This window comes from Capra hircus, chromosome 10 (genome assembly GCF_001704415.2).
Source record: "Capra hircus breed San Clemente chromosome 10, ASM170441v1, whole genome shotgun sequence".
Taxonomy (NCBI): Eukaryota; Metazoa; Chordata; class Mammalia; order Artiodactyla; family Bovidae; genus Capra; species Capra hircus.
This window is the reverse complement of record NC_030817.1, coordinates 55173659-55198923: the sequence shown is the minus strand read 5'-3', so window position 1 is coordinate 55198923 and position 25265 is coordinate 55173659.

The window sequence follows — 25265 nt, the reverse complement described above, 5'->3', positions numbered from 1 at the left end:
ATCACTTCATGGGAAATAGATGGGGAAACAGTGTCAGACTTCATTTTTGTGGGCTCCAAAATCACTGCAGATGGTGACTGCAGCCATGAAATTAAAAGACGTTTACTCCTTGGAAGAAAAGTTATGACCAACCTAGATAGCATATTGAAAAGCAGAGACATTACTTTGCCGACTAAGGTCTGTCTAGTCAAGGCTATGGTTTTTCCAGTGGTCATGTATGGATGTGAGAGTTAGACTGTGAAGAAAGCTGAGCACTGAGGAGCTGATGCTTTTGAACTGTGGTGTTGGAGAAGACTCTTGAGAGTCCCTTGGACTGCAAGGAGATCCAACTAGTCCAGTCTGAAGGAGATCAGCCCTGGGATTTCTTTGGAAGGAATGATGCTAAAGCTGAAACTCTGGTACTTTGGCCACCTCATGAGAAGAGTTGACTCATTGGAAAAGACTGTGATGCTGGGAGGGATTGGGGGCAGGAGGAGAAGGGGACGACAGAGGATGAGATGGCTGGATGAAATCACGGACTCAATGGACGTGAGTCTGAGTGAACTCCGGGAGTTGGTGATGGACGGGGAGGCCTGGCGTGCTGCGATTCACGGGGTCTCAAAGATTCAGACACGACTGAGCAACTGAACTGAACTGAAGAAGACTTGGTGCTAAACTCCACAATGTGTCCGATTAAACCTTTTTGCATCGGATCACGGTCGGGCCCAGGAACTGGGAACAAGAATGACCCTGCTGGTGCAGATTCTCCAGCTTTGGCCAGGAAAAAAAGCTGGATCCAAGAATCTGTCCCAGCATCTGCTATCTTGAATCATAGTATAACAGTGACCAGAAGGCAGGGATCACATTGCACACTTCTCTTTTTTTTCATTATTTATTTATTTTTATTTTACTTTACGATACTGTATTGGTTTTGCCATACATTAACATGAATCTGCCACGGGTGTACATGAGTGCCCGATCCTGAACCCCCTCCCACCTCTCTCCCCATACCATCGCTCTGGGTCACACTGCACACTTCTTTGCATTAAGCACCTCATTTACCTTCTTGTTAATATTCAGTGAATGTATGCTCTGGATTGATGGGTCTTTGTTCCTTCAAGTTACAAAAAAAGACTGAAAAATCATCTCCTAGGTAGTCTGGCTATGTTCAAAGAAGTTGTTTTCCTGGTTTCCTGCATGGAAAATGATGAGAGAATAATCATGGAGCTGGAAGCAAGGTCTAGGAGGCCTCTCTGGGGTAAGGGAATTTATGAGGCGGGGTGGCTTGTGGTCAAGTCAGGGCACGAGGGACACTCTGGAGATGGTCTCGCTTTTCCCTGCCACAGAGTCCCATGGGCTGCAATCCTCTGGAAGATGGAGCTAAAGGCATTGCTGGGCTCCAGGCTCCGCCCCATATCTCAAGTCTCCAGCAGTTAGTCTTGACACATATGCTTTTATTTTAGGTTTTGCTCACCAAATACTTCCATGTCCTCTGTCTCCCAGAATCCTCATGTTCAAGGACTCTCCCCTTCCTTGGAACTTCTGAATCCCACCAGTCTGAGTGCATAAAGCAGGGCCCAGGTGTCCTTGATTCCTTATGATTGTCCCTGTAAGGGAGGTCTAGACTTGGGCTTGGTGTGAGTCAGAGATGATGGGAGAGAAGGAAAGATTCTCTCTTCAGGCCCAGGAAGGCCAGAGAATTTGGTGCTGGCCTCTGCCCTGAAGCTCCTTGAAGGGACCAGAGCCAGAAATTCCAGAGCAGGTTGGGGAGGTCAAGAGAAGCTGATGAGGACTGAAGTGCTAGAGGCAGAAGGAATCAGGGATTGGATGTTGGTCTTAGGGAGAGCCTGAGGTCAGACCAAAATTAGGATGAGGGTGGAGTTGGTCAGGTAGGGTGGCTTGATTCAAAGGCAAAAGGTCCAAAGGGACACCAAAGCTCTGACAAGATCATGGTTGAGTTTTGAAATAGCTCTGTCCTTGGAAGGTAGAAACAAACTATATGAAAGTCCCAGTGGAGAATGTAAAGGAATTGTTCAGATTTATACCTGCATCAATTCTTTTAATGTTTGTAGCTACCATGTAATTGCCATGATAATGCCCATTTATGCCCAGTGTAGTAATATGGAAAGAGTCCTAGTCAGGTTTCTGGGGTCTGGTCTCTTCAATAGAAAGACACTTATCTCTCTGAGCCTCAGTCTTCTTATTTGTAAAATGGGGCAATAATAATGCTCTCAATGTGCTGACATGTGTAAGGTAAGGTGAAGTTGCTCAGTCGTGTCTGACTCTTTGCAGCCCCATGGACTGTAGCCAACCAGGCTCCTCTGTCCATGGGATTGTCCAGGCAAGAATACTGGAGTGGGTTGCCATTTCCTTCTCCAGGGGATCTTCCCGACCCAGGGATCAAACCCAGGTCTCCCACATTGGAGGCAGACGCTTTAACCTCTGAGTCACCAGGGAAGCCCATAACTTTGGAGGTAATTAAAGTGATTTCCTAAGAAGCCTGAAGGCCAATACCATTATAAAATAAAGAGTTTTAATTGTTTACTATCCCAGCTATGGAAAGATGTGAATTTGGAGAGGTTATGTGTGGAGAGTGTAGACAAAATACTAGCATTTTAAATTTCTTTTGCATGTTATTTGTTTTTTCTCTTGGGCCTCTGAGATCAAATTTTAAAAGGTAAAGAAAGACATCAGTGAAATTTTGATATCCTGTAAGCAGAGCCCAGTCTGATAAGATATTTACATTTCCACTAGATATTAGTGGACATGTGTTTTAACAGAAAAATAAAAAGGTTTTTTCAGGTCTTGATAACAGTCTACTTGAACCATATTTCTTAGCCAGCCATATTTTTGCTTGCCCAGAGAAACAAGGTCTCTATTGCTGTTGGTTAGTATTGATTTTTCGCTATGTTGATAATCCTGTTACAATTTCACCTCTTTTTAGTATTTTGTAAACAGTATCGTAATGGTGTATTTCAAGCAAGAAGATTTCAAGAATTCTGATGACATTGCTGTGCAGCCAGTGTTTACAATGTGGACCTGTATCAAAATGAGGATTTATGATGGAATATGGGATTCAAGGGCTGAATTATAAATTGTCAAAATGCTAGAGACAATGAAAGAAATAGTCCATGGGGCTTCCCTCGTGGCTTGGTGGTGAAGAATCCGCCTACCAATGCAGGAGGATTCAATCCCTGATGCAGGAAGATCTCACATGCCTCGGAGAAGCTAAATCCATGCACCAATTATTGAGCCTGTGCCCTAGAGCCTGTGCATCACAACAAGAGCAACCACTGCAGTGAGAAGCCTGCACGCTGCAACCTTGAGGAACCCCTGTTTGCCACAACTAGAAAAGAGCCCGAGCAATGAGGACCCAGCACAGCCAAAATAAAGTATTCTTTTTAAAAGAAATTTTTTGTTCTTAAAGAGCTGGCTTAACCCAAATGAGAAAAATTTTAATGTGTCACTAGGGGAAGAGCTGAGAAAAACACAAGGAATGGTAGTCAAAATCTGAAGATTTAAGAGAGTAAGAGTGGAAATAATGCCCAACAGAAAAGCTTACCAAATGGGATCAGAAGTCTCAAGGTCCTCAGTTGTAAATAATATGCCTTTGTCTGTACTGTTTTATCAAGAGTAACTTATTGAAATTATTTTAATTTGAATACTGTGCAAACATTTCAGAAAGTTAGGAAACAAAGAGGATATATCAACCACAATTCTACCACCTTATCACAACAGCTAGAATATTTTCATATTTCCTTCCCTATTTGCTAACTTTTCAAAATTATGGTTGTACACTTCCTACAATGTTGTACATTTCCACATTTTACAGTCTTCATAGTTACGGTTTTCATAGGCATGTTTTGCTTGTTTTGTTTCCTTCCACTGATTTCTTTTCCTTGTCTTACAAATATACTCAGATTTCTTTTCATTGAAATTTAGTTGATTTACAGTGTTGTGTTAGTTTCTATGTATACAGCAAAGTGATTTAGTTATACAAATATATATATTCTTTTTCATATTGTTTTCCATTATGGTTTATTACAGGATATTAAATATAGCTCCCTGTGCTAGCCTCAGATTTCTTCATCATAAAAAAGTGTTCCTCATCTCTTTATTTTAAATAGAAAAATTCGATATATGTATATTGCCAAGTGGAAAAGAGTCAAGCTCAGGGAAAACAATGTGTGTGGAAAGCTCCCTGCTCCTTAGAAGTAAGACATCCACTTTGATTATAGCCAGTATAGAATTTTGAGACTCCTCCAGATAGGAAGGGTTATAATTCTACCAACAGTAAAGGTTTTGTGCTCTGTTTAGCAGTTCTTGGGCAGCTTTCTCTTTCCCCTACAACCCTTATCTTTCTCATTTGCTACTTAATTTAGTATTATTTCCATATTCTATCTGGGGAGCCAAACCTATAAAGTCACTGCCTCAACTTTATGATTCAACCTCTGTTAGGTACCCATTGTTAAAAGATAAACTGAAGCATATTAAAAACTTTAAGAGTTTATTTGAACAAAGATCAGTTTCAATCGGGCGGTGCCAGAGTGCAAGTGGTTAGGAGCCCTCTGTGCACAGGAACTTAGGGAGATAAGTTTATAGAGGAAAGGCGGAAGCAAGGTGAGGAAATTGTCGATGGGCTCTAACTGCAAGCCTCGGTGGCTATTTGTGATTGGTTGTCCTTCTGTTTCGATTTTGTAATCTTGAAACATTCGCAGGCATAAAGTGTGGTTTGCTTGCACGGGCTGCCACGGCATTAGGGCCACCTCAGTCTGATGATCCCCCTGTTTAATTAGCTTAACACCATTTAGAGGACCCAGGAAGGTTTGATATAAACCCCTTAGACCTGAGGCAGGACTTAGCCTTAACACTGTGTATTTACAAACTAATTTGCTTCCAGACTGCAGTCATTGCTCTGCCTTAGAGTCCTTTTAAGCCTCAGAATTAATCTCTACAGACATCTAGGGCATGAGAATATTTTGCACTTTAATTTTGTATCCTATTAGTATATATACTTGGGGGCTTCCCAGGCAGTGCTAGTGGTAAATAACATGCCTGCTGATGCAAGAGATGTGGGTCCGATCCCTGAGTTGGGAAGATCCCCTGGAGGAGCGCATGGCAACCCATTCCAGTATTCTTGCCTGGGGGATCCCATGGACAGAGGAGCCTGGCAGGCTACAGTCCCTGGGGTCTCAAAGAGTCAGACACGACTGAAATGACAAAGCATGCATGCAGCACATGCACATAGGTCAATATTTCTAGAAAAGCAGATATGAGCCAAGTATTTTAATGAGATCCCCACCACTGAGGTTAATTATCATCAGTACTTGATAAAATCAACCAGGTGATTGCTTCAATTTTCTGAATTATTTTCCCAATTTCAGAACCTACTCTTTGAGAACATCCAAAGCCCTCACTTTCTCTCACTTTCCTCTCTTTTTAGCAATGCATATTTCAGCACTCAGAATACTGCCCAGTACGTAATAGGGATTTAACAAATTTATCAAGTGAGTGAATGTAAAGTATGAATGCTTATAAAGCACTTACTGAGATGCTATGCAGTGTTTCACATCAGACCTTCTTTAAATCCTATAATCTTGCAGAGTAGGTATTATTATCCCCATATACAAAGGAAAAAAGAAAGATTCAGAGAATAAAATGACTTTTTTTTTTTAAGGTCACTTGTCCACTTGTGGTAGGTTGGATAATGGTCCCCCAGAGATATCCACATCCCAACCTATGGATACATTGGGTTTCCCTGGTGGCTCAAACAGTAAATTCAGGAGACCTGGGTTCGATCCCTGAGTTGGGAAAATCTCCTAGAGGAGGGCAACCAATCCACTCCAATATTCTTGCCTGGAGAATCCCCATGGACAGAGGACAGAGGAGCCTGGCAGGCTACAGTCCATGGGGTTGCAAAGAGTCGGACATGACTGAGTGACTAAGCAAACATGAAGACATTGCCTTACACGGTAAAGGCGACTTTGCAGAAGGATTACGTGGAGGATATTGAAATGGGAAGATTACGCTGGATTATTAGGAGAGGAGTGGTTAGTGAATCACAAGGGTCCTTAAAGAGGGAGGCAGGAGAGTCAGCTAGATAGAAGGCAACACAGTGATGGAAGCTGAGGGGGAACTAGAACCCATGATGTGATTTGAGACTGTGAGCCAAGGAATGTGGGCAGCCTCCAGAAGCTGTGAAGGGTAAGCAAACGGATCCTCCCCTGGAACCTGCAGAAGGGATACAGGCTTGATTTTGGCTTGTAAAACCCGCTTTGGACTTCTAATGTTCAGAACGGTAAGATTATACATTTGTGATGTTTTAATACACTGTGTTTGCAGTCGTGTGTTTCAGTGCTTGTAGGAAGCTAGTACACTGCTCTAACTGGTCATCAAGGGGGCAGGACTCATAGCGGCAATATTACAGAGACCTCATCTTTTCTCCCCCCACTCCTGCTGTGGGGCTGGTTCTTTGGCCTGAGACGAAATCTCATGCTGGTGCCATAACTTCTCCTATGTGATAAAAGTCCCCAGTCACCTTAGCCCTTTAAAGCATCTCCAGTAATAATTAAAATGTCAACTACAATGTAACTTTAAAATTTTTCTTTTTAGCTGTCCTGGGTCTTTGTTGCTGCTTGGCTTTTGTCTAGCTGCGGAGAGTGGGGGTTACTCTCTGTTGCGGTGCAGTTTCTCACTGCGCTGGCTTCTCTTGTGTAGACCAGGCTCCAGGACTGGCGGGCTTCAGTGGTTGCAGCACGTGGGCTCAGGACTTGCGGCTCCTGGACTCTAGAGCACAGGCTCAGTAGCTGTGGTGCATCGGCTTAGTTGCTCCACAATGTGGGATCTTCCCAGACCAGGGGTCAAACCTGTGTCTCCTGCATTAGCAGGTGGATTCGTTACCACTGAGCCTCTAGGGAAGCCCTGTGTAATTTCATTTTCAAAACACAAACAAACCCTGAACTTTAAACATGAATCTTCTCTGTCTCCCCAGCCAGGACCTCTGGTGGGAACAAACCTGCCCTGGACACTGGCTCTCCTGACATCACTGCTTCTTTCCACATCAGACTTGCTCTAAATTCAGATGACTCCAAAAGTTTCAGTGGTGAGAGGAAGGAAAGGAAAAGACAGGAAGGGTCTTATTTGACCAGCCCTGGTCTGATTTCAGTTTCGTCTGACCTGGCAAGTGTCTAAGGATGATTTTCTCTTTGGTGGTTTTCTTGGAGATGAAGAAAAAAAAGATGGATTTCTTTCTTCCAGGCTGAAAATCCTTTCCCTGCCATTCCCTTGGTGGTGGTAGATGTGTATCGTCTGGCTGGTCATTTAGTAACTCCTCCCTCTACCCCTCTGACGCTCAGTACCACTTTGTCCCTTGTTCTTCCAAGGCAGACCCCTGGGGTGGGACCCCAAGGTCTCCAGGCAAGGTCTTTCTACTAGGGCTCCCACCTGGACCTGGACAGACACCAACACATCCTTGGACCTCCAGGAGTGCACTGACACCATAACAGCAGCCCCTTCTACCGCCCCAGGCTGCTTCCGCCGCCTCTCCTCTTGAACTGTCTGTTTCACTGACAGATGCAGTCCTCTGAGCAAACATCATGGCTCTCCCGCCCCCTCCTTCCGGTCCACATCACACACTCATCTTCCTCTTTGGCATGAGGGCCCGAACTCACAGTGCCCTGGCAGTTCTCTAAAGAGATACTCCGATCTCCAGGTTCTCTCCAGCTCTCTGACTGGACTCACAGCGCCCTGGCAGTTCTCCAAAGAGATGCTCCAATTTTCAAGTTCTCTCCAGCTCTCCGACTGTTAACTTTTGGGGTTTGCAAGTGGTAACAGAGTTCCAGCTACCTGGAAATTTGGAAGCAAAATCGATACTTTGCCTGGCTGCCATTTTAAGTAATGTGTACATCATTTTTTCACAACCAAGGAAAACAAAAAAGTCAAATCAGGTTGCAATGGGAGATTAGAATAAATCGATCACTATGTCTGGTTCTGCTTCCCCAAATAAACAAAGCCTTGACCTTGTCCAGTAATAGGTTTCCAGCCACTGAAACTGCTTCCTCAGGGGTAGAGCTGTCGTTTGATTCTTACCTGACTTGAACAAAAACTTTACCCTGCTGACATCTGACCGCAAGTTATGACTTTTGAGGTTATGACAAACGTGCAGCTTTTCTACCACAACAGCTAAGTGAAACTAGGTGGTTTTCCCTCTTTAAATGTCTCTATGGATTTTCTTTTAATTTTTGCCAACCTGTCCTTCTGAAGACAGATTCCTTTGAATCCTTTTTAAAGTAAACTTCTTTTCTTTCCTGGGCTTCCCCGGTACCTCAGCTGGTAAAGAATCCGCCTCCAATGCAGGAGACTCCGGTTTGATTTCTGGGTCAGGGAGATCCCCTAGAGAAGGGAATAGCTGCCCACTCCAGTGTTATGGCCCGGAGAATTCCATGGACAGAGGAACCTGGCAGGCTACAGTTCATGGGATCACAAAGATTTGGAGATGAAACTTCTTTTCTGTCCTAAATGCTTTTGTCTCTGAATCTTCTTTTCTCAAATCCACATGGGCTGCCATGCAGCCTCCACGGTGGGCACCTATCATCTTGGACGTTGTCTCATGTCAGCCAGAATTGAGACTGACATCACTCCACGGTCACATCTTGGCCCATGAGTCGGGTACTAGACTGGGAGTCATAACTGGGCATCGTGGAGTAAAAGTGCCCGAGCTTCTTTACTCTCTCTAATTGTGTTTAGACTTTCATCTCTCCTGGAGCTGGACAAAGCGGGGAGTTGTCATCAATGCCTCCACTTCCTTTAGGTGAGCTAAGAGCTTCATTGCACACGCACCTTTGCTCTTAGAGCTATGTGCTGGAGGGAGCAGGGTGCCTTCAGGATGGTGTACAGAAAGAGGACCCTCCCCTGATGGCAGGGTCACCCGCTGGTGACTTAATGTGGGTACCATGTTCTTTTCCTGGCCAAGGCTTCACCACTGCTTCTAACCATTTCCCATCAGCACTGCCATCTTTCAGGTTGGGCCTCTCCCCCCATGCTCTCCAAGATGTCTCCTGTTGAACTTCCTGTCTCAGTACTGGCTGTGTCCTCTGAGACCTACCACTTGGCACCCAGTCCTGACGCCCCTGGTGCTGCTGGCTGTGTCTCTGCCCACCTCCATCAGATTGGTTGTACCTCCACCCGCCTCCACCAGACTGGCCTGACCTAAGGGTCTGTGAGCCGGCTAGTCACTAGCAGCATTAACATTAGCATAACAGCCTGAGCAAGGTGACCAACGTGACACCTTACCTGTCCTCATGCCTCTCATTCTCATTACCTTGTTTTTTTAATGTGCTTTTAGGATCAGTGGTGTGCTGAGGCCTGTGGAGACCTGAGTACTCACAGCCTGGTGCGGGGAGCAGACTTGCAAATACATGACTGCCATCAGTGTGATAAAACACTGTCAGGCTCGCTTGTAAAGATTGATGGTGGTCTTAGCGTGGTCTCCTACCCAGATGAAGGCACTCCGCTCAGTTCTTTGGCTCATTCAATGTGAGGTTCTTAAAGTGGAACAGGTGCCGTGATGGTTATGACTGTGTATGTGTGTGTGTGCGCACACTCACCACCCATCCCCTGGGGCTTCTCAAAGTGTTCCATCCTCTCTGTGATGCCAAGAATAGGGTCACACCCACAGGATTTAGACAGAATCATAAGCCTAGGTCCCATTTCTACCAGGTGGCCTGGGGAAAGCCATGTAAATACTCTGAGTTTCAGTTTCCTCATCCAAAATTGGATCTTGCCTTGCGGGGTTGTTGTGAGGACCAAGAGTTAATGTATATGACAAACAGAACACACAGGACTTGCAGAGACTCCAGCCAAGTTTGGGGGTGTTTGTTTAGAGTAGGCTGCAGGCTGGCTCCCCGTGCTGGACTTGTAAATGCCTCGGGCTCTTGGAGAGCTGGGAAGAGCCCCGCTGTGCCTGCCATGGCGTCTCCTCCCACACCCCGGGTCCTGTACACACCTGGGCAGAACCTACCTGCTTTGCTGCTCAAGTTGCCAGGAATGTTGGCTGCTGCTGGGAAACTGAAATGAAGAAGGGGCAGCGTGCCAGGGAAAATAGGAAGCTGGCACATTTGAACAATAATGGGGATTTTTTTTTGGTTGGGAGATAAGGGTGTTTTTGTTAGTTTAAGAGAGGCAGGGGGCTCATAGCAGTTATCTGAATAGAATTTGTTTGTGATGGCTCCAAGCTGCAGAGCTGGCAAGTGCTGGCACTAGGTGAAACTGAAGTGTTTTGAACCCAGAGGAAAATCCCGAAGGCTCCTGATTATTGCTATAGTGCTAAAGTCTGCGGAATGGACCAATACTCAGGCCAACTTAGAGCCTCGGTGGAGGTCACAGAGATCCCGCTGAGATCCTGGGACTGGGTGTTGGGCTTGTGCTAAGATAAAACCAGGAGCTAGGGGGAGCCCAGAGAGGTCAGGGCTGAGGCCTCTCCTCTCTCTGGTCTGCAGTGGACAAGCTGCAATACCTAATCAGGGGACCAGGGACAAATTTCTCATGGCCCCAGGGGTGAATTCCTAGACATGGGCTCTGTAACCCTGTGCTTCCCAGTTCTGCAGTCCAGGGTCAAAGCCCTCTGTGAGCTGATGCAGTCTAGCCCTCTCTGAACCTCACATCAACCCTCTTGGCTACATACCTTTCACTCTGAAATTCCCTGATCTTGCAGGTGCCCTTCTGTATCCCTGTAACTTTGCCCCTGCTTGACATCCCCTTTCCCGCAGCCCGAAGCCGTCGCCTTTCTTATTTGTGACCTGGGCATGGGGCGGGGGCTGGAACATCTCAGTACTCTCAGGTGGAACTGATACTCCCTCTTCGGTTTCCTGGGGCTTTTCCTGGGTACAAACCTGCTTAATAACCTTTGCTGCAACCCCATCTAGGCATCTGTCTCTCCCAGTGAGGCTGAAGGCAGAGCCTGTGTCCCCTTGGTTTTCTTTATATCTTCAATAAATTAAATCTCTGATGTGCTCAGCTGCTCAGTCATGGCCAACTCTTTGTGACCCCATGTACTGTAGCCTGGCAGGCTCCTATGTCCATGGGATATTCCAGGCAAGAATACTGGGGTGGGTTGCCATTCCTTCTCCAGGGAAATCTCTGATACATTAAATAAATTAAATTCCTGACACATTAAGCCTCTGAAGTATCCTGAAGCTCCAATACTTTGGCCGCCTGATGTGAAGAGCCAACTCATTCATTGGAAAAGCCTCTGATGGTGGGAAAGTTTGAGGGCGAGAGGAGAAGGGGGCAGCAGAGGATGAGACGGTTGGACGGCATCACTGACTCAATGGACATGAGTTTGAGTGAATCCTGGGAGACAGTGAAGGACAGGGAAGTCTGGTGAACTGCAGTCTATGGGTTGCAAAGAGTTGGATGCAACTTAGCAACCGAACAACAATAACAAGAATCCTGATAAACAGTGAGGCATATGGATAGACTTTTATCTTTTTTTCTATATGGCTATCCAGTTCTCCTCCAAGTTGGAAATTCAAGAGTCCAGCTCATCCTCATTGATATACCATACCCCTCTACTCATTACAAAAGGACATTTATTTAGCAAACTGATTCTAATGTCCATGTGGAAGAGAAAATGCGTAGACTAGTTTCCCGGTCTCAAGCATTTTTGCCAATAAAGAACACCAAAGCAGGACTTCAGTTCAGTTCAGTTCAGTCGCTCAGTTGTGTCCGACTCGTTGCGACCCCATGAATCGCAGCATGTCAGGCCTCCCTGTCCATCACCAACTCCCAGAGTTCACTCAAACTCATGTCTATCAAGTCAGTGATGCCATCCAGCCATCTCATCCTCTGTCGTCCCCTTCTCCTCAGGCCTCCAATCCTTCCCAGCATCACAGTCAATTCTAATGAGTCAACTCTTCACATGAGGTGGCCAAAGTATTGGAGTTTCAGTTTTAGCATCAGTTCTTCCAAAGAACACCCAGGACTGATCTCCTTTAGAATGGACTGGTTGGATCTCCTTGCAATCCAAGGGACTCTCAAGAGTCTTCTCCAACACCACAGCTCAAAAGCATCCATTTTTGGCACTCAGCTTTCTTCACCGTCCAACTCTCACATCCATACATGACCACTGGGAAAACCATAGCCTTGACTAGACGGACCTTTGATGGAAAAGTAATGTCTCTGCTTTTGAATATGCTATTTTTGGTCATAACTTTCCTTTCAAGGAGTAAGTGTCTTTTAATTTCATGGCTGCAATCACAATCTGCAGTGATTTTGGAGCCCACAAAAACAAAGTCTGACAATGTTTCCCCATCTATTTGCCATGAAGTGATGGGACCGGGTGCCATGATCTTCGTTTTCTGAATGTTGAGCTTTAAGCCAACTTTTTCACTCTCTTTCACTTTCATCAAGAGGCTTTTTAGTTCCTCTTCACTTTCTGCCATAAGGGTGGTATCATCTGCATATCTGAGGTTATTGATATTTCTCCCAGAAATCTTGATTCCAGCTTGTGTTTCTTTCAGCCCAGTGTTTCTCATGATGTACTCTGCATATAAGTTAAATAAGCAGGATGACGATATACACCATTAATGTGATCCTTTTCCTATTTGGAACCAGTCTGTTGTTCCATGTCCAGTTCTAACTCCTGCTTCTTGACCTGCATATAGCTTTCTCAAGAGGCAGATCAGGTGGTCTGGTGTTCTCATCTCTTTCAGAATTTTCCACAATTTATTGTGATACACAGTCAAAGGCTTTGACATAGTCAATAAAGCAGAAATAGATGTTTTACTGGAACTCTCTTGCTTTTTCCATGATCCAGTGGATGTTGGCAATTTGATCTCCAGTTTCTCCGCCTTTTCTAAAACCAGCTTGAGTATCTGGAAGTTCACGGTTCACATATCGGTGAAGCCTGGCTTGGAGAATTTTGAGCATTACTTTACTAGTGTGTGAGATGAGTGCAGTTGTGCAGTAGTTTGAGCATTCTTTGTCATTGCCTTTCTTTGGGATTGGAATGAAAACTGACCTTTTCCAGTCCTGTGGCCGCTGCTGAGTTTTCCCAATTTGCTGGCATATTGAGTGCAGCATCTTCACAGCATCATCTTCCAGGATTTGCAATAGCTCAACTGGAATTCCATCACCTCCACTAGCTTTGGTCATAGTGATGCTTTCTAAGGCCCACTTGGCCCATACCATTTCTGTCCTTTATCGAGCCCATCTTTGCATGAAATATTCCCTTGATATCTCTAATTTTCTTGAAGAGATCTCTAGTCTTTCCCATTCTACTGTTTTCCTCTATTTCTTTGCACTGATCACTGAGGAAGGCTTTCTTATCTCTCCTTGCTATTCTTTGGAACTCTGCATTCAGATGCGTATAGCTTTCCTTTTCTCCTTTGCTTTTGGCTTCTCTTCTTTTCACAGTTATTTGTAAGGCCTCCTCAGACAGCCATTTTGCTTTTTTGCATTTCTTTTCCAAGGGGATGGTCTTGATCCCTATCTCCTGTACAATGTCATGAACCTCCATCCAGAGTTCATCAGGCACTCTGTCTATCAGATCTAGTCCCTTAAATCTGTTCCTCACTTCCACTGTATAATCATAAGGGATTTGATTTAAGTCATACCTGAATGGTCTAGTGGTTTTCCCTACTTTTTTCAATTTAAGTCTGAATTTGGGAATAAGGAGTTCATGATCTGAGCCACAGTCAGCTCCTGGTCTTGTTTTTGCTGACTGTATAGAGCTGCTTCATCTTTGGCTGCAAGGAATGTAATCTATCTGATTTCGGTGTTGACCATCTGGTGATGTCCATGTGTAGAGTCTTCTCTTGTGTTGTTGGGAGAGTGTTTTTGCTATGACCAGTGCATTCTCTTGGCAAAACTCTATTAGTCTTTGCCCTGCTTCATTCTGCATTCCAAGGCCAAATTTGCCTGTTATTCCAGGTGTTTCTTGACTTCCTACTTTTGCATTCCAGTCCCCTATAATGAAAAGGACATCTTTTTTGGGTGTTAGTTCTAAAAGGTCTTGTAGGTCTTCTTAGAACCGTTCAATTTCAGCTTCTTCAGGGTTACTGGTTGGGGCAGAGGCTTGGATTAAGGTGATATTGAATGGTTTGCCTTGGAAATGAACAGAGATCATTCTGTCTTTTTTGAGATTGCATCCAAGTACTGAATTTTGGACTCTTTTGTTGACCATGATAGCGACTCCATTTCTTCTAAGGGATTCCTGCCCACAGTAGTAGATATAATGGTGATCTGAGTTAAATTCATCCATTCCAGTCCATTTTACTTCGCTGATTCCTAGAATGTCGATGTTCACTCTTGCCATCTCCTGTTTGACCACTTCCAATTTGCCTTGATCCATGGACCTGACATTCCAGGTTCCTATGCAATATTGCTCTTTACAGCATCGGACCTTGTTTCTATCACCAGTCACATCCACAACTGGGTATTGTTTTTGCTTTGGCTCCATCCCTTCATTCTTTCTGGAGTTATTTCTCCACTGATCTCCAGTAGCATATTGGGCACCTACTGACCTGGGGGGTTCCTCTTTCAGTGTCCTATTTTTTTGCCTTTTCATACTGTTCATGGTGTTCTCAAGGCAAGAATACTGAAGTGGTTTGCCATTCCCTTCTCCAGTGGACCACATTCTGTCAGAATGTGACAGTCCTTTAGTAAGGAAGACTCAGTTCAGTTCAGTCTGTCAGTCGTGTCCGACTCTTTGCGACCCCATGAATCGCAGCATGCCAGGCCTCCCTGTCCATCACCAACTCCTGGAGTTCACTCAGACTCACATCCATCGAGTCAGTGATGCTATCCAGCCATCTCATCCTCTGTCATCCCCTTCTCCTCCTGCCCCCAACCCCTCCCAGCATCAGAGTCATCTCTTCATATGAGGTGGCCAAAGTACTGGAGCTTCAGCTTTAGCATCAGTCCTTCCAAAGAACACCCAGGACTGATCTCTTTTAGAATGGACTGGTTGGATCTCATTGCAGTCCAAGGGACTCTCAAAAGTCTTCTCCAACACCACAGGTTAAAAGCATCAATTCTTCAGCACTCAGCTCTCTTCACAGTCCAACTCTCACATCCATACATGACCACTGGAAAAACCATAGCCTTGCTAATTATCAAAATGAAATGAAAAATTATAGCATGTGAAACCATATGATACTGACACTGGCCAAGAACTAGAGATCAGAGAACTTAAACCAAAACAGCCCTACATAGTTGAAAATTAGGTTTTTGAGGAAGATAATATTTTAAATGTTTGCGAGAAGGATGGGTAACATTTATTAACTTTTATCTAGATAAATAGCTGTCCTTTTTTTTTTTTTTTAGCTGTCCTTTTATACGGAAAATTTCTTCCTGATTTTTTTTGTGTGTGTGCATATGAACTTGGGCAAACTTTGGGAGATAGTGAGGGAGAGGAAGGTCTGGAGTGCTGTAGTCCATGGGGTTGCAAAGAGTTGGACACAACTTAATGACTGAACAACAATGTATGTAACAATAGAGTCAGAGGCAATTTAGGGCTTTTCCTTTTGGTCCAGAGACTTACTGGTTTAAGATATGAGACTCCTTTTAGAGGGTCACTAGAATAAATTAGAAGGGTCTTAGGTGGCTTACAATATAAACAATTTTTTGATGATGATACATGATGTAAGAGTGAACACATAACTATGATTGATTGACTGGAATGGAGTAGAGAATGAGCTTGCTGGGCATGTTTGGTAGTAATCACAGTTACACCCTGATAAGCTCTTGACAAAACAAGTGCTTATCTTGGCAATGACCAGCTCTCTACCTGTGCTAAGTGCTCAGAGGAGCACTGTCCATGCCAGGAACTCCAGACACAAGTGCTCTATGTCCCCTGGAAGGAAGCAGCTCCTCCTTACCTTTATTTTATGTTTAAATTTATTTACTTCTTTGGCTGTGCCAGACCTTAGTTGAAGCACATGGAATCTTCCACCTTCATGGTGGCATGAGGGATCTTTTTTAGTTGTGGCAAGTGAACTCTTTGTTGCAGCATGTAGGATCTAGTTCTTGGACCCGGGATCACACTGTGGCCTCTTGCTTTGGAAGAGCAGAGTCATAGCTACAGGACCACCAGGGAAGTCCCTACCCCTTAGCTTTAGGGGGCCCACCATTGGTCTGGCTAGGAATGCAGCTGGATGGGTATAGCTGTGCAGGTGCCTTCCCACTTCCTACTCCTAGCTCTCTGGGTCAGGGGCAGGAGGAGGCAACAATAAAACACACCTGAGTTTTATTGAAACTCTTGCTGTAAATGTGTGCTCTTTATACTAAGTCTAACCCACAGAAACAAAAGCTAGACACAGTGTGGTGGAACTGCAAAAGTTAGAGAATACAGAGAAAACCTTGAAAGGTGTAGCTAGAAGGAGAGAAAGGAAAGAGGCTGAAGATAACTGGAGAAAGGCTGTGGAAAAGAGATTTTTTGGCTTGTTTTCCTGGTGTTTGTTTCTAAAAATAAGAGTGATTTGAGGCTATTTATGCTGAGGGGAAGAAAGCCTTTTTAAACAGGCTTAAGATAGGGGAGTTCTGACAAAATGTGGTCCACTGGAGAAGGGACTGGCAAACCACTCAGTATTCTTGCCTTGAGAACCCCATGAACAGTATGAAAGGCAAAAAAATAGGACACTGAAAGAGGAACTCCCCAGGTCAGTAGGTGCCCAATATGCTACTGGAGATCAGTGGAGAAATAACTCCAGAAAGAATGAAGAGATGGAGCTAAAGCAAAAACAACATCCAGTTGTGGATGTGACTGGTGATAGAAACAAGGTCCAGTGCTGTAAAGAGTACTATTGCAGAGGAACCTGGAATGTTTGGTCCATGAATCAAGGCAAATTGGAAGTGGTCAAACAGGAGATGGCAAGAGTGAACATCGACATTCTAGGAATCAGCGAAGTAAAATGGACTGGAATGGGTGAATTTAACTCAGATCACCATTATATCCACTACTGTAAGCAAGAATCCCTTAGAAGAAATGGAGTAACCATCATAGTCAACAAGAGTCTGAAATGCAGTAATTGGATGCAATCTCAAAAAAGACAGAATGATCTCTGTTCATTTCCAAGGCAAACCATTCAATATCACTGTAATCCAAGCCTCTGTCCCAACCAGTAACACTGAAGAAGCTGAAATTGAACGGTTCTATGAAGACCTACAAGACCTTTTAGAACTAACACCCCAAAAGATGTCCTTTTCATTATAGGGGACTGGAATGCAAAAGTAGGAAGTCAAGAATCACCTGGAGTAACAGGCATATTTGGCCTTGGAATACGGAATGAAGCAGGGCAAAGACTAATAGAGTTTTGCCAAGAGAATGCACTGGTCATAGCAAAAACACTCTTCCAACAACACAAGAGAAGACTCTACATATGGACATCACCAGATGGTCAACACTGAAATCAGATTGATTATATTCTTTGCAGCCAAAGATGAAGCAGCTCTATACAGTCAGCAAAAACAAGACCAGGAGCTGACTGTGGCTCAGATCATGAACTCCTTATTGCCACATTCAGACTTAAATTGAAGAAACTAGGGAAAACCACTAGACCATTCAGGTATGACCTAAATCAAATCCCTTATGATTATACAGTGGAAGTGAGGAATAGATTTAAGGGACTAGATCTGATAGACAGAGTGCCTGATGAACTATGGAATGAGGTTCGTAACATTGTACAGGAAACAGGGATCAAGACCATCCCCATGGAAAAGAAATGCAAAAGAGCAAAATGGCTGTCTGGGGAGGCCTTACAAGTAGCTGTGAAAAGAAGAGAAGCGAAAACAAAGGAGAATAGGAAAGATATAAGCATCTGAATGCAGAGTTCCAAAGAAGAGCAAGGAGAGATAAGAAAGCCTTCCTCAGTGATCAGTGCAAAGAAATAGAGGAAAACAGTAGAATGGGAAAGACTAGAGATCTCTTCAAGAAAATTAGAGATACCAAGGGAACATTTCATGCAAGGATGGGCTCAATAAAGGACAGAAATCATATGGACCTAACAGAAGCAGAAGATATTAAGAAAAGATGGCAAGAATACACAGAACTATACAAAACAGATCTTCATGACCCAAATAATCACAATGGTGTGATCACTCACCTAGAGCCAGACATCCTGGAATGTGAAGTCAAGTGGGCCTTAGGAAACGTCACTACGAACAAAGCTAGTGGAGGTGATGGAATTCCAGTTGAGCTATTTCAAATCTTAAAAGAGGATGCTATGAAAGTGCTGCACTCAATATGCCAGCAAATTTGGAAAACTCAGCAGTGGCCACAGGACTGGAAAAGGTCAATTTTCATTCCAATCCCAAAGAAAGGCAATGCCAAAGAATGCTCAAACCACTGCACCATTACACACATCTCACATGCTAATAAAGCAATGCTCAAAATTCTCCAAGCCAGGCTTCAGCAATAGGTTAACTGTGAATTTCCAGATGTTCAAGCTGGTTTTAGAAAAGGCAGAGGAACCAGAGATCAAATTGCCAACATCTGCTGGATCATCAAAAAAGCAAAAGAGTTCCAGAAAGACATCTATTTCTGCTTTATTGACTATGCCAAAGCCTGTGACTGTGTGGATCACAACAAACTGTGGAAAATTCTGAAAGAGATGAGAATACCAGACCACCTGACCTGCCTCATGAGAAATCTGTATGTAGGTCAAGAAGCAACAGTTAGAACTGGACATGGAACAACAGACTGGTTCCAAATCGGGAAAGGAGTATGTCAAGGCTGTATATTGTCACCCTGCTTATTTAACTTAAGTGCAGAGTACATCATGAGAAATGCTGGACTGGATGAAGCACAAGCTGGAATCAAGATTGCTGGGAAAAATATCAATAACTTCAGATATGCAGATGACACCACCCTTATGGCAGAAAGTGAAGAAGAACTAAAAAGCCTCTTGATGAAAGTGAAAGAGGAGAGTGAAAAAGTTGGCCTAAAGCCAACTAAAATCATGGCAACCTGTCCCATCACTTCATGGAAATAGATGGAGAAACAGTGGAAACAGTGGCTGACTTTAGTTTTTGGGGCTTCAAAATCAGCTCAGATGGTGACTACAACCATGGAATTATAAGATGCTTACTCCTTGGAAAGAACGTTATGACCAACCTCAGACAGCATATTAAAAAGCAGAGATATTACTTTACCAACAAAGGTCCATCTAGTCAAGGCTATGGTTTTTCCATTGGTCATGTATGGATGTGAGAGTTGGACTATAAGAAAGCTGAGCACTGCAGAATTGATGCTTTTGAACTGTAATATTGGAGAAGACTCTTGAGAGTCCCTTGGACTGTGAGGAGATCCAACCAGTCCATCCTAAAGGAGATCAGTCCTGGGTGTTCATTGGAAGGACTGATGTTGAAGCTGAAACTCCAATACTTTGGCTACCTGATGCAAAGAGCTGACTCATTTGAAAAGACCCTGATGCTGAGAAAGATTGAAAGCAGGAGTAGAAGGGGATGTCAGAGGATGAGATGGTTGTATGGCATCACGGACTCAATGGAGATGAGTTTGAGTATACTCCGGGAGTTGGTGATGGACAGGGAGGCCTGGCATGGTGTGGTCCATGGGGTCATGAAGACTCAGACATGACTGAATAACTGAACTGAACTGAATTGAAGACAAGGGAGAAGATTGTCTCCCGAATATCATCAATGGCCACAGCTTCAATGACCACGTAAGCTATCATTCCCAGTCCCCTCCTTTAAAATTCTAATTCTCAGCTACCTCCCTGACTTTAGCCTTATCTGTAATATCTTAATTTCTTAAATGAAAAATCCATTAGAATCATTAATGAATAATTGGAAATTAATTTAAAACCCCCAATTCAGGAGGGAGGCAATTTCTTTTAAAGAATGAGATTCAATATATTAAGTTAACCTTAAAAATACATTCCAATATACCTGTTTCACATGCATGCTTCATGGATGTAGCCCACCAGGCTGCTCTGTCCATGGAATTTCCCAGGCGAGAATACTGGAGTGGTTTCCATTTCCTATTCCAAGGGACCTTCCTGACCCAGGGATCAAACCGATGTCTCCTGCATCTCCTGCCCTGGCAGGCAGATTCTTTATTACTGTGCCACCTGGGAAGCCCCTGATTTAGGTGCAGACCAATCCTGTTTGATTCCGCTTATACAAGGTACCTAGAATAGTCAAATTCATAGGGTCAGAAAGTACATTGGTAGGTGCTGGGTCCAGAGGGTGGGAGTGGGGTGGGGAGGGGAATGGGGAGTTAGTGTTTAAGGGGACAGAGTTTCAGATTAGGAAGGTGAAAAATCCGGGAGATGAATAATGGTGTACAACAGTGTGAATGTACTTAGTGCCACTGAACTGTACAGTTAAAGATGGCTAAAATAGAATGTTTCATATTATGGAACTTTTACCACTATAAAAAAAACCATTGGAAAAAAAAGGATGAGGTCCAGAGCATAGGTGACGCAAAGTTTAAACTTGGATAGAGAGGAGTGAATGTAGTAATAATGAATCTTTAAAGACAGGAGAAAATGTGCAAAATACAACAAAAGATAGCATCTTTCTCTAGGAAGCGGTACACACATCCTTTCACACACTGGGTACCAGTGGGAATACCTTTTCCTAAACTAGGTAGGTTGGGGGAGGGTGTTCCTCAGGTTTCAAATAAAGGAAATGTGACCAGGCCCCACGTCCCATCTATTGGTCCATTGAATTTGAGGGAAGTGTTCCTTTATACCCATCCTGGTAACTCATTGTGCAAAATTGTGTGAATCCTCTTTTGAGCTGAGCCAAGAGAAGCTGCTGACGGGTAAGGCTTGCCTTGATGGATTGATTGACAGGGTCTTAATGTATGGGTGGGTCTACTTGGTCTAAAGGACAAGGAATAAAGTGAGCAAATTAGAGAGGAGATCAGCTGCTGAGCATCAGGAAGTGTGGAACAGAGAAAGGCTGAGGATAGTGTGTCAAGGAAGCTGCTGAAAGAATTGCCAATGAGCATCAAGGCCCTATCGGTCAGGGAGATCCCTGGAGAAGGAAATGGCAGCCTACTCTAGTATTCTGGCTTGGAGAATTTCATGGACAGAGGAGCCTGGTGGGCTAGAGTCCATGGGGTTGCAAAGAGTCAGACATGACTGGGTGTGCTCGACCGAGTGTCTGAGCACACACATCAAGGCTCCAAGTGACGTTCTTAACCTTCTCTCCGGGTAGAAAAGTGAGATAAGGAGTGATTTCCTGTTTCATTTTACCTAAAATATCACAACTTCTTTTACTCACTAGTGCTTCTGCAAAATGATTGTTTGAGCATGAAAGTTGCTCAGTCATGTCTGACCCTTTGAAACCCCATGGACAGTAGCCTACCAGGCTCCTCTGTCCATGAAATTCTCCAAGCCAGAATACTAGAGTAGGCTGCCATTTCCTTCTCCAGGGGATCTTCCCAATCCAGGGATTGAACCCAGATTCTTTACCATCTGAGCCACTGGTGAAGCCCTGCAAATGATATGGGTCTTAATTTTTCAAGGACTTATGTATGCATTACTAACAGCTTGCCTGTAGTATCAGTGATTCAGAAGCAGTCAATATTTGTACAGCCTTGTGTTACTTGAGGTTGCAAATGGTTACCTGTCAGTAGAACACAAGCAGTTTCCTAATCTCTGAACAGGCTTATTGTATTTTTCCCTATTGCAGACTTTTAGTCTTTGGTTGAGAAAAAAGCTAAAGTAGAAAGGCCACCTCAACATAGTGATTAAGAACACAGTTTCTGGAGAGGGGCTCTCAGTGTGTGAATCCTGATTTCAGTATTATGGCCCTGTGATCTTGCAAGCTGCTTAATTTCTTTGGGTCTGTTTCCTCATTCTACATATAATAATAGTATCATGGGCCCCCTAGCATTGTCGTGGGAATAAAATGACATAAGGTAAGCAAAGTGCCTTATGTAGTACCAGGATCCAGTAAACACTGAATGCATCCTGGTTGTATATAACACGTGTATGAGGAATGTTAAAAGGTCCTGGGTGGTCTATGAATGACTAAAAAATAAATCAGAAGTTTAGAGTTTGAAAGAGATGGTTGAGAACATTTCTGTGAGGATGGTAAATACCTAGGCTATTTTCCACTATGGCAGATAACCATTAATCAATTCCGAAATTCTTTCCCACAGAGCTCAGGAGTCTGAGTCCTCCAACAAGGTATCTTATGTGATCACTACCAACTGATTGGTGTGGATCCTTGAAATGAAACCCATCTGCCACCCTTAGTTAAGGAAGTGACCTTTCTAGTGTGACCAGGTGATTAGTGTCAGAGTCTGGACAAAAACAGAGTCTCTTGTTGCCTTGTTGACTGTATCCATCATTGTATGCTTTATAGCCTTATAGAATACAAAATCTTAAAAGGATCTAAAAAATAAATGCTCTTGGAAGGAAAAGGGTAGCTGGAAGTAAATTTGGGGGCTGAAGAAAATGAGAAATGGAAGTTATTATTGTCTACACTTGAACTCTTTTCAATCTTGGCCGTTGGTGGTGGTTTGGATGATGGAAACATTTAAGATGACTGCAGAAATCACGCATTCCACACCGTTCTAAAAACCTTTGTTTAGTAATTCAACAAACATTATATTTAGTAGAAATGAGATTGTATGGAGGAAGAGATTCCTCTCTACCCTGGGGCAGAGAGAAAGAGAAAGAATTCCTACAAGAAAGACATGGACAAAACTGGGTGCATCAACAATTTCATTTCAGTAAAGACATGCTCAGGGTACCATGGGGAACAAGTGGTCAGTTCTACGCAGGGGAATGGAAATCAGGAAGACTGCTTGACCTGAATCTTCAAGGAAAAATTAACCTCTGTCGACTAAAGAAAACAGTCAAGCTAAAAGTTGAGAGTTTGTGTTTTAATTACTGAGAGTTTTTAGGACTGCAAGCCCAGGAGACAGCGTCTCAAGTGACCCTGAGAGAACTTTTCCAAGGAGGTGGTGGCGGTGGGAGGTGGGAGCAGTCAGGTTACATAGAAGTTTGCAACAAGGGGCAGGTAGTCTGAACATCAAAAGATTATTGTTAATTAAGGAAAACCAGTTATCTTAGACTTGAGGAATTTAGCACTTTTCTATGTATGGGAAGAGTTTGGGCTTGCTGAAATCATTCCTTCCTGTGCATCTCAGTTATCTGGGGCCAGTATCCTGGGTCTCAGTTGCTTGTGGTAGGGAGTGGAGGCAACTTGATCGCCAGAGAGTGGGTATTGTTCTTCCTATGCATTCTCAGTGCTCAGAAATTCATATTTGGAGGGCCAGAATCATTGATAGCTATGACATCTTTGTTTATTGATATGGCAGAAAATACTCTTATTTCTCACCTCAACAACCCCGAGATTCTGAAAAATGTTAGTAACCATACTGGCAGGCTAGAAGTTGCATTTTGGGGTGATGAGATTTATGTGGACTTAAATTTACTCTGTTATAAATTACTCCTAATAGTCATATGGGCTTCCCAGGTGGCACTAGTGGTAAAGAACCTGCCTGCAAATGCAGGAGATGTAAGAGACATAGGTTGGATCCTTGGGTTGGGAAGATTCTCCTGGAGGAGGTCATGGCAACCCACTCCAGTATCCTTGCCTGGAGAATCCCCATGGACAGAGGGGCTGTCCATGCAGTCCATGGTGTCACAAAGAGTCAGACATGACTAGAGCACCTTAGCATGAATAATTATATGTTTTTTTTTTTTTAAGGGGAGGCCACAGTGAATGTTGCTGCCTGCCATAAAGCTAATGTCACAGAGCAATGTTTGCCACGACCACATCTCAGGAACAGATTGCTTTGCATATTTACCTGAGGGCCAAATACACTTCCTAGTCTACTGGCCTCTGCTTGTGTGTCTGAATGGCCAATGTCAGCAAGTTCACTGACACTGTGGGAACCCTGTAGGTTCAAACCTACATGAACTCTGTAGGCTTAAACCTGCAAGACCAAATTGATGCTTTACCCTGTTTGACGTCATGGTCTTAAAATCAAATTTGCTTACCCTCATTCTTTCATTGTTAAACACACTCTGGTTATTGTTCTGCTGTTTCCTTAAGGGAAAAAGATAAAGAGGCTCTAAAATTCTAGGCTATTAAAAAAACTCAGGGTGGCTGCAAACCCACCATCCAGACGCCCTTGGGCAATTGGTGGACAATGAAACCTAGGGTCAAGTAGGTCACTCAACCTGTTAAGGCTAAAGTTGGTAGACTGAAAATTCTGAAAGAGATGGGAATACCAGACCACCTGACCTGCCTCTTGAGAAACCTATATGCAGGTCAGGAAGCAACAGTTAGAACTGGACATGGAACAACAGACTGGTTCCAAATGGGAAAAGGAGTACATCAAGGCTGTGTATTGTCACCCTGCTTATTTAACTTCTATGCAGAGTACATCATGAGAAATGCTGGGCTGGAAGAAGCACAAGCTGGAATCAAGATTGCTGGGAGAAATATCAATAACCTCAGATATGCAGATGACACCTCCCTTAAGGCAGAAAGTGAAGAGGAACTAAAAAGCCTCTTGATGAAAGTGAAAGAGGAGAGTGAAAAAGTTGGCCTAAAGCTCAACATTCAGAAAACGAAGATCATGGCATCTGGTCCCATCACTTCATGGGAAATAGATGGGGAAACAGTGGAAACAGTGTCAGAATTTATTTTTGGGCTTCAAAATCACTGCAGATGGTGACTGCAGCCATGAAATTAAAAGACACTTACTCCTTGGAAGAAAAGTTATGACCAACCTAGATAGCATATTGAAAAGCAGAGACATTACTTTGCCAACAAAGGTCCATCTAGTCAAGGCTATTGTTCTTCCTGTGGTCATGTATGGATGTGAGAATTGGACTGTGAAGAAGGCTGAGCACCAAAGAATTGATGCTTTTGAAGTGTGGTGTTGGAGAAGACTCTTGAGAGTCCCTTGGACTGCAAGGAGATCCAACCAGTCCATTCTGAAGGAGATTAGCCCTGGGTGTTCTTTGGAAAGAATGATGCTAAAGCTGGAACTCCAGTATTTTGGCCACCTCATGCAAAGAGTTGACTCATTGGAAAAGACTGATGCTGGGAGGGATTGGGGGCAGGAGGAGAAGGGGCTGACAGAGGATGAGGTGGCTGGATGGCATCACCGACTTGATGGACGTGAGTCTGAGTGAACTCCGGCGGTTGGTGATGGACAGGGAGGCCTGGCGTAGTGCGATTCATGGGGTTGCAAAGAGTTGGACACGACTGAGCAACTGAACTTAACTGAACTGATAATGAATGTTGCTGCCTGCCATAAAACTAATGTCACAAAGCAATGTTTGCCATGA